This window comes from Urocampus carinirostris, unplaced genomic scaffold (genome assembly GCF_059441175.1).
Source record: "Urocampus carinirostris isolate Australia breed hairy pipefish unplaced genomic scaffold, RoL_Ucar_1.0 HiC_scaffold_48, whole genome shotgun sequence".
Lineage (NCBI taxonomy): Eukaryota > Metazoa > Chordata > Actinopteri > Syngnathiformes > Syngnathidae > Urocampus > Urocampus carinirostris.
This window is the reverse complement of record NW_028283155.1, coordinates 100,001-110,000: the sequence shown is the minus strand read 5'-3', so window position 1 is coordinate 110,000 and position 10,000 is coordinate 100,001. Positions and strand designations below refer to the sequence as shown.

Here is a 10,000-nt window from a genome sequence, read left to right as displayed (position 1 = left end):
GCCTTAGATGGAGTTTACCACCCGCTTTGGGCTGCATTCACAAGCAACCCGACTCCGAGAAGGCCTCGCCCCGGCGAGCCGGGGGCCGCTACCGGCCTCACACCGTCCCTGGGCTGAGCCTCTATCAGAAGGACTCGGGCCCCCGAGCGGCGCCGGGCTAAAGCGGCCTTCCGTACGCCACATTTCCCTCGCCCTACCGCAGGGCGGGGATTCGGCGCTGGGCTTTTCCCTCTTCGCTCGCCGCTACTGAGGGAATCCTGGTTAGTTTCTTTTCCTCCGCTTAGTAATATGCTTAAATTCAGCGGGTCGTCTCGTCTGATCTGAGGGCGTGCGCGTAGAGCTGTGCGGTCGGGGCCGGCGCCGGGACCGGCGCCGCCGCCATACGGCCGTTGTGATCCGTGCGGGGATCCGCTTGCTCGGCGACCCTCGCCGAGAGCAGCCCCGCGCCGCACGGACACGCGACACCGACGGGCGGACGGACGCCGAGGCGCCGACCGGGACCTTTACCTGAGGAGGGCGCCGAGCGCCGCCGCCATACGGGCCGCCGCGCGGAGCCGCGCGCGCGGAGCACCTTCTCGGTATGCTAAGTACCAGCCGTACTCACCGGCAGCCGAGAAGCACCTCCGGACGCGCGGACGCGCGACACCGACGGGCGGACGGACACGGAGCGCCGCCCGAGTCTGTATTTGAGGGTACGAAGGGACGGGGGTCCCTGCGAAACCCCAGCCGCGGAGTGGGCGGGGACACGGGTCGCGCGCCACCCGCCGGGCGGACCGGCGGAATGTCGCGGAGGGCCCGAGCCTCGCCCGCGCGGACCGGGTTCTCGCGCCACCCGCCGGACGGACCGGCGGAATGTCGCGGAGGGCCCGGCCCGCGTCCGATCGATTGGAAAGCGCCGCTCAGACAGGCGTGGCCCCGGGGTAAAACCGGGGCCGCAATGTGCGTTCAAAGTGTCGATGATCAATGTGTCCTGCAAATCACATTAGTTCTCGCAGCTAGCTGCGTTCTTCATCGACGCACGAGCCGAGTGATCCACCGCTAAGAGTCGTACGTTTGGGCCCTTTTACGTCCGCCCGGGACGATCGGAGACAAATTCACGACAGGGTTTGTACCGGAGACGAACGCGCCGCGGGTGCCGTTCGGTCGCTCCCGCGAGCGAGCCCCTAACCCGCGGCGCGGTTACCGACGGGCGCGATACGCGCGACGCCGCGACGAGCCGAGCGGGTCGGGCGCGCGGCGCTGAGGCCGGCGCCCGGCGTCTCCCGCTCGGGGCCGCGACGGCGCCCGAGACGTGCGTCGGCCCGGGTAGGTCGGGCGCTCGGCGCTGAGGCCGGCGCCCGGCGTCTCCCGCTCGGGCCTGACACGACTCGGCGACCGGACTCGCCGGGTAGGTCGGGGGCTCGGCGCTGAGGCCGGCCCCCGGCGTCTCCTACCCGGACCCCGGAAGGCCATCCGACTTGGAAGCCCCGCCGCGCCGCGAAGCGACGCTTTGGGTGTTGCTACCCGTCAGCGAGTGGGTTTGGTTTACAAGGGCGGCGCGACCGCGCTGACACCGAGGGGGGACTGGCCCCCGACCCGGCCGCGGCCTGCCCGGACTATGGATGGACAGAGGAGACCGCGGCGGACCGCGCGGAACCGAACCCCCGGTGTCCGGAGCCCCGGGAGGGACTCCGGTGTCCGGGGGCCGGCCCACGCGCGCGCTACGCGGCCCCTCGAGGGCTCCGGCCGACGGACGCGTTTGGCCGGGGAAAAAGGTAGCCGGTGGGAGCACCGTTTCGTCGCCCTGAACCTTCGTCTCGGGCGGGCGTCCCGACGCCGCCGCCATACGGCCGTTGTGATCCGTGCGGGGATCCGCTTGCTCGGCGACCCTCGCCGAGAGCAGCCCCGCGCCGCACGGACACGCGACACCGACGGGCGGACGGACGCCGGGGCGCCGGCCCGAACCGTTACCTTTAAAGGACGGGAGGTCGTCGAGGCGAGTGCCGCCCAGGAAGCGCGCGCCGGAAGCGCGAGAACCGCGCCGAGCTAGGGTCGTCGGCATAGGGGGATTCCCCGGTTACGGGGGTCCCGCGCACGGCCGCCGCCTTTCGCCCGTCGCTGGCGGTCGCCTGTCGTCGCGCCGCGCCGCGCTACTGGGGTCGTCGGACGAGCGCGCTACCCCGCTCGCACGGAGGTAGCGCGACATCGCCCGCCGCCTTTTCTCGCGTCGCGCCGCGCCGCGTGGCGCCCGCCGAACTCGCTCCGACGCGCGGCCCGGGAGTGACCCGCGCCGCGCCCCCCGTCCCGTCCCGTCCCGGTCTACCCTCTTCCTCCGCCTGCGACGACCCGCCGCCCTCGGCGTCTGGCTCGTCGGGGGTGTACCGAGGCGGATCTGCTGCCGCTCGTACGTTAATGATCCTTCTGCAGGTTCACCTACAGAAACCTTGTTACGACTTTTACTTCCTCTAGATAGTCAAGTTCGACCGTCTTCTGGCACACCGCCGGAGCCGGGGCCGGCCCCGGCGGGGACTATCCGAGGACCTCACTAAGCCATCCGATCGGTAGTAGCGACGGGCGGTGTGTACAAAGGGCAGGGACTTAATCAACGCAGGCTAATGACCCGCGCTTACTGGGAATTCCTCGTTGGTGGGAAATAATTGCAATCCCCAGGCCCTGTCACGAGCGGGGTTCATAGGATTACCCGCGCCTGCCGGCGCGGGGATAGACGACGCGCTTATACGCTCAGTGTGGCGCGCGTGCAGCCCCGGACATCTAAGGGCATCACAGACCTGTTATTGCTCATTCTCGTGTGGCTGAGAGCCACTTGTCCCTCTAAGAAGTTTTCTGCCGCCGACCGCGCGGGGGGCCGCGGTACTATTTAGTATGTTTGAGTCTCGTTCGTTATCGGAATTAACCAGACAAATCGCTCCACCAACTACGAACGGCCATGCACCACCACCCACGGTATCGAGAAAGAGCCTTCAATCTGTCAATCCTTTCCGTGTCCGGGCCGGGTGAGGTTTCCCGTGTTGAGTCAAATTAAGCCGCATGCTCCACTCCTGGTGGTGCCCTTCCGTCAATTCCTTTAAGTTTCAGCTTTGCAACAATACTCCCCCCGGAACCCAGACACTTGGTCGGTTTCCCGGGTGCTGCTCGGCGGGTCATGGGAATAACGCCGCCGGATCGCGAGTCGGCATCGTTTATGGTCGGAACTAGGACGGTATCTGATCGTCTTCGAACCTCCGACTTTCGTTCTTGATTAATGAAAACATTCTTGGCAAATGCTTTCGCTCTCGTCCGTCTTGCGCCGGTCCAAGAATTTCACCTCTAGCGGCGCAGTACGAATGCCCCCGGCCGTCCCTCTTAATCATGGCCCCAGTTCATGACAACCCACAAAATAGAACCGGAGTCCTATTCCATTATTCCCAGCTGCGATATGCAGGGGCGGCCGTGTGGCCTGCTTTGAACACTCTAATTTCCTCAAAGTAAACGCTTCGGGCCCCGCGAGTGACACCCAGCGAAGGGCATCACGGGGGCTTTTGCCGAGAGGCAGGGGCTGGGACAGACGGATGCACGCCTCGCGGCGGACCGTCAGCTCGCGTCCCGGGGTCCAACTAGGAGCTTTTTAACTGCAGCAACTTTAAAATACGCTATTGGAGCTGGAATTACCGCGGCTGCTGGCACCAGACTTGCCCTCCAATGGATGCTGGCCGATGGGTTTGTGTTCGGCTCATTCCAATTACGGAGACTCGAACGAGTCCCGTATTGTTATTTTTCGTCACTACCTCCCCGTGTCGGGAGTGGGTAATTTGCGCGCCTGCTGCCTTCCTTGGATGTGGTAGCCGTTTCTCATGCTCCCTCTCCGGAATCGAACCCTGATTCCCCGTTACCCGTGGTCACCATGGTAGGCGCAGAGTCTACCATCGAAAGTTGATAGGGCAGACATTCGAATGAGTCGTCGCCGCCTCGGGTGGGCGAGCGATCGGCACGAGGTTATCCTGAGTCAACACAAAGGGGGGGCCGGGCCGGCGGAACGAGGACCGGCGCGCGCGGAGCCGCCCGCGCCGCTTACGCCCCCGCCCGGAGAGGCGGAGGCCGGACGCGGGGGACGCGCGCGACGGCTGAGCCCCCGCCCGCCGGACACCGCGTGGGTTTTTGTGTCTGATAAATGCACGCGTCCCCGGGGCGAGGCCGGAGCCCCGCCCGCGAGTCGGCGCTCGTTTGCATGTATTAGCTCTGGATTTGCCACAGTTATCCAAGTAACGGTGGAGCGATCAAAGGAACCATAACTGATTTAATGAGCCGTTCGCAGTTTCACTGTACTGGCCATTCGTACTTAGACATGCATGGCTTAATCTTGAAAACAAGCATATGCTACTGGCAGGATCAACCAGAGTGCGTCTGCCGCCGGGGGGGCGCTGCTGGTGGCGGTGCGGCCCTGGTCCGGGACGAGGCTGTGGCTACAGCCGGGCCCGGGGGGCCGCGCGACACTCGTATACGTTCGGACGGGCTGACGAGCGGGTGTCGTGAAACGATGTTTCGCGCGGAGCCCTAGCACGCGTGGCGTCGGGCTCCGCGACGGTCGGACGTCTGGGTGTGGCTCGAGACGGAAGCTCGACCTCGGTTCGTCTTGGTTCTGCCGCCAAAAGGTTCACGCCGAGGCATGGTTTCGCAAGAGGGCCCCGCGAGTGCCAGCCGTGGATCCCGCCTCACTCGTAACTCGTATCGGATTCGTCCGGCCTCACTTTCGTTCGCACATCGGACAGTTATACGTGTGCTTTAGTAGCTTCCGTTCCCTCTTAGTGAGGCCGTCCGTACGTACCGCCCCAGCTCTTTCTGAGGCGGGTATCCACTCGGCTCGGGGGGGCCCAACGTTTGCCTAGTATCCTCGGCGCTGGAGCTTGACCCGCAAAGCCGGAGGAGCCGCACGCCCGAACACCGGCTTGCGCCGGCCGACGTGGGCCCTCCGAGGCGGGTCTCGTGTGCCAATCGCTCAGTTGGGGAACCGGCAGGCCCGTGGGCCGACGCCGGCTCACCCGGGGGTGAAGGGTGCTTCGATGGAGGCCCCCTGTCAGCCTCCGCGGAAGTCCGGCTTCAATACTTTAAAGTTTGAAAAACTTAGACATTTTTCGAGAACCGGAGCTTAGAGGGGTACATGCAAAAGCCAGGGCCGCGGGAAGCGCCCTAAATACTTCAATACTTTAAAATTTGAAAAACTTAGAAATTTTTCGAGAACCGGCATCTTCCCTCGGTAATTGCGAGATGCGAGGCCGCCCCTAGCCTCTGCTCTGTCGGACTCAATGGTCACGGGTGGCCGCTGATTAGCCCTGGTGCTCACCTCTCAAAATTGCGAGTCCCTAATATAATTCTGGCTGTCGGCTGGAGAAGGGGGTATAAAATCGGCACTTGAGGGAACGCCGGGCCCTCAAGTTCGGGGCCCTCTAGCGGATTTTTGAGGTACTGCACTCCCATTGGAAATGCATTGGCCATAGGAATACATGGGCGCTCCGTCCACTACAATGTAATTCCCTCACAATATCTGCCCCCGCGTGGCCGCGCGATGCTACTGCTGCCCCGTTGGGAATGAATGGGCCTTTCGGAGGCCATAAATACAGCGCCGCTGCATGGATTTTGGCGGTACTGCGGCTGTCGTTGAAAATACATGGACCCGTCTGAATGAATGGGCCTTTCGGATTCCATAAACCCAGCGCCGCTGCATGGATTTTGGCGGTACTGCGGCTGTCGCTGAAAATACATGGACCCGTCTGAATGAATGGGCCTTTCGGAGGCCATAAACTCAGCGCCGCTGCATGGATTTTGGCGGTACTGCGGCTGTCGCTGAAAATACATGGACCCGTCTGAATGAATGGACAAAATATAAATCAGACACTACAGAACACAAGCATAATCCAAGATTACAAAATCATCTCAGCCTTTAAAAGAAACAAAAACCTGAAAGACTACTTAGTAAAAAGTAAATTACCAGAAATCAACATAACACAAACGCAGGGCCCCACATTCTACAAACAAGCCACCACAGTTAGGAACACCGTCACCCACACAAACTACCTAATTAAACAAACAATCACACCTGCTACGGAAAACTGAAAATACATGGACCCGTCTGAATGTATGGGCCTTTCGGAGGCCATAAACTCAGCCAGCGCCGGGCCAGTGTTTGGGGTATTGTGCCCGCCACTAGTGGCTGAATACATAATAATAATAATAATAATAATAATTCCCTTGTATTGTCATTCTGTGTAACAATGTACACAGAACGAAATGTCGATTGCACTGGGCTAGTGTTGAGGGAACGTCGGGCCCTCAAGTTCGGTGGCTTGGAGCGGATTTTTGAGGTACTGCACTCCCATTGGAAATGCATGGGCGCTCCGTCCACTACCATGTAATTCCCTCACAATATCTGCCCCTGCGTGGCCGCGGGATGCTACTGCAGCCCCGTTGGTAATGAATGGGCCTTTCGGAGGCCATAAATACAGCGCCGCTGCATGGATTTTGGCGGTACTGCTGCTGTCGCTGAAAATACATGGACCCGTCTGAATGAATGGGCCTTTCGGAGGCCATAAACTCAGCGCCTCTGCATGGATTTTGGCGGTACTGCGGCTGTCGCTGAAAATACATGGACCCGTCTGAATGAATGGGCCTTTCGGAGGCCATAAATCCAGCGCCGCTGCATGGATTTTGGCGGTACTGCGGCTGTCGCTGAAAATACATGGACCCGTCTGAATGAATGGACAAAATATAAATCAGACACTACAGAACACAAGCATAATCCAAGATTACAAAATCATCTCAGCCTTTAAAAGAAACAAAAACCTGAAAGACTACTTAGTAAAAAGTAAATTACCAGAAATCAACATAACACAAACGCAGGGCCCCACATTCTACAAACAAGCCACCACAGTTAGGAACACCGTCACCCACACAAACTACCTAATTAAACAAACAATCACACCTGCTACGGAAAACTGAAAATACATGGACCCGTCTGAATGTATGGGCCTTTCGGAGGCCATAAACTCAGCCAGCGCCGGGCCAGTGTTTGGGGTATTGTGCCCGCCACTAGTGGCTGAATACATAATAATAATAATAATAATAATAATTCCCTTGTATTGTCATTCTGTGTAACAATGTACACAGAACGAAATGTCGATTGCACTGGGCTAGTGTTGAGGGAACGTCGGGCCCTCAAGTTCGGTGGCTTGGAGCGGATTTTTGAGGTACTGCACTCCCATTGGAAATGCATGGGCGCTCCGTCCACTACAATGTAATTCCCTCACAATATCTGCCCCCGCGTGGCCGCGCGATGCTACTGCTGCCCCGTTGGGAATGAATGGGCCTTTCGGAGGCCATAAATCCAGCGCCGCTGCATGGATTTTGGCGGTACTGCGGCTGTCGTTGAAAATACATGGACCCGTCTGAATGAATGGGCCTTTCGGATTCCATAAACCCAGCGCCGCTGCATGGATTTTGGCGGTACTGCGGCTGTCGCTGAAAATACATGGACCCGTCTGAATGAATGGGCCTTTCGGAGGCCATAAACTCAGCGCCGCTGCATGGATTTTGGCGGTACTGCGGCTGTCGCTGAAAATACATGGACCCGTCTGAATGAATGGACAAAATATAAATCAGACACTACAGAACACAAGCATAATCCAAGATTACAAAATCATCTCAGCCTTTAAAAGAAACAAAAACCTGAAAGACTACTTAGTAAAAAGTAAATTACCAGAAATCAACATAACACAAACGCAGGGCCCCACATTCTACAAACAAGCCACCACAGTTAGGAACACCGTCACCCACACAAACTACCTAATTAAACAAACAATCACACCTGCTACGGAAAACTGAAAATACATGGACCCGTCTGAATGTATGGGCCTTTCGGAGGCCATAAACTCAGCCAGCGCCGGGCCAGTGTTTGGGGTATTGTGCCCGCCACTAGTGGCTGAATACATAATAATAATAATAATAATAATAATTCCCTTGTATTGTCATTCTGTGTAACAATGTACACAGAACGAAATGTCGATTGCACTGGGCTAGTGTTGAGGGAACGTCGGGCCCTCAAGTTCGGTGGCTTGGAGCGGATTTTTGAGGTACTGCACTCCCATTGGAAATGCATGGGCGCTCCGTCCACTACCATGTAATTCCCTCACAATATCTGCCCCTGCGTGGCCGCGGGATGCTACTGCAGCCCCGTTGGTAATGAATGGGCCTTTCGGAGGCCATAAATACAGCGCCGCTGCATGGATTTTGGCGGTACTGCTGCTGTCGCTGAAAATACATGGACCCGTCTGAATGAATGGGCCTTTCGGAGGCCATAAACTCAGCGCCTCTGCATGGATTTTGGCGGTACTGCGGCTGTCGCTGAAAATACATGGACCCGTCTGAATGAATGGGCCTTTCGGAGGCCATAAATCCAGCGCCGCTGCATGGATTTTGGCGGTACTGCGGCTGTCGCTGAAAATACATGGACCCGTCTGAATGAATGGACAAAATATAAATCAGACACTACAGAACACAAGCATAATCCAAGATTACAAAATCATCTCAGCCTTTAAAAGAAACAAAAACCTGAAAGACTACTTAGTAAAAAGTAAATTACCAGAAATCAACATAACACAAACGCAGGGCCCCACATTCTACAAACAAGCCACCACAGTTAGGAACACCGTCACCAACACAAACTACCTAATTAAACAAACAATCACACCTGCTACGGAAAACTGAAAATACATGGACCCGTCTGAATGTATGGGCCTTTCGGAGGCCATAAACTCAGCGCCGGGCCGGTGTTTGGGGAATCGTGCCCGCCACTAGTGGCTGAATCCCGGGCTAGTGTTGGGGGACTTGTGCCCGCCAATAGTGGCTGAATCCCGGGCTAGTGTTGGGGGACTTGTGCCCGCCAATAGTGGCTGAAATCCGCGCCGGTGTTTGGGGAAATGTGCGCGTATTATCGGGCCGGTGTTTGGGGAATTGCGCGCGTATTATCGGGCCGGTGTTTGGGGAATTGCGCGCGTATTATCGGGCCGGTGTTTGGGGAATTGTGCGCGTATTATCGGGCCGGTGTTTGGGGATATGCGCGCGTATTATCGGACCGGTGTTTGGGGAATTGTGCCCGCCACTAGTGGCTGAGAACTTGGCTAGTGTTTGGGGACTTGTGCCCGCCACTAGTGGCTGAAATCCGGGCCGGTGTTTGGGGAATTGTGCGCGTATTATCGGGCCGGTGTTTGGGGATATGCGCGCGTATTATCGGACCGGTGTTTGGGGAATCGTGCCCGCCACTAGTGGCTGAGAACTTGGCTAGTGTTGGGGGACTTGTGCCCGCCACTAGTGGCTGAAATCCGGGCCGGTGTTTGGGGAATTGTGCGCGTATTATCGGGCCGGTGTTTGGGGATATGCGCGCGTATTATCGGACCGGTGTTTGGGGAATCGTGCCCGCCACTAGTGGCTGAATCCCGGGCTAGTGTTGGGGGACTTGTGCCCGCCAATAGTGGCTGAAATCCGCGCCGGTGTTTGGGGAATTGTGCGCGTATTATCGGGCCGGTGTTTGGGGATATGCGCGCGTATTATCGGACCGGTGTTTGGGGAATTGTGCCCGCCACTAGTGGCTGAATCCCGGGCTAGTGTTGGGGGACTTGTGCCCGCCACTAGTGGCTGAAATCCGCGCCGGTGTTTGGGGAATTGTGCGCGTATTATCGGGCCGGTGTTTGGGGATATGCGCGCGTATTATCGGACCGGTGTTTGGGGAATTGTGCCCGCCACTAGTGGCTGAGAACTTGGCTAGTGTTGGGGGACTTGTGCCCGCCACTAGTGGCTGAAATCCGCGCCGGTGTTTGGGGAATTGTGCGCGTATTATCGGGCCGGTGTTTGGGGATATGCGCGCGTATTATCGGACCGGTGTTTGGGGAATCGTGCCCGCCACTAGTGGCTGAATCCCGGGCTAGTGTTGGGGGACTTGTGCCCGCCACTAGTGGCTGAAATCCGCGCCGGTGTT

General features: G+C 58.3%; 3 non-coding genes across 3 annotated transcripts in view; all 3 read right to left on the bottom strand.

The window, feature by feature from the left end:
- The window catches only part of LOC148345394 (28S ribosomal RNA), a 4,529-nt gene extending 4,200 nt beyond the window's left edge, over nt 1-329 (bottom strand). Inside the window, exon 1 of the ribosomal RNA XR_015848625.1 lies at nt 1-329. This exon is cut by the window's left edge and continues 4,200 nt beyond it. This is a non-coding gene — a ribosomal RNA (28S ribosomal RNA).
- A 564-nt stretch (nt 330-893) lies between these two features.
- LOC148345393 (5.8S ribosomal RNA) lies at nt 894-1,047 on the bottom strand. The gene has a single exon (XR_015848616.1). It is a non-coding gene; the product is annotated as a 5.8S ribosomal RNA (ribosomal RNA).
- A 1,342-nt stretch (nt 1,048-2,389) lies between these two features.
- Nucleotides 2,390-4,376, bottom strand: LOC148345392 (18S ribosomal RNA). Its single transcript, XR_015848622.1, has one exon. It is a non-coding gene; the product is annotated as an 18S ribosomal RNA (ribosomal RNA).
- Nucleotides 4,377-10,000: the final 5,624 nt, after the last annotated feature.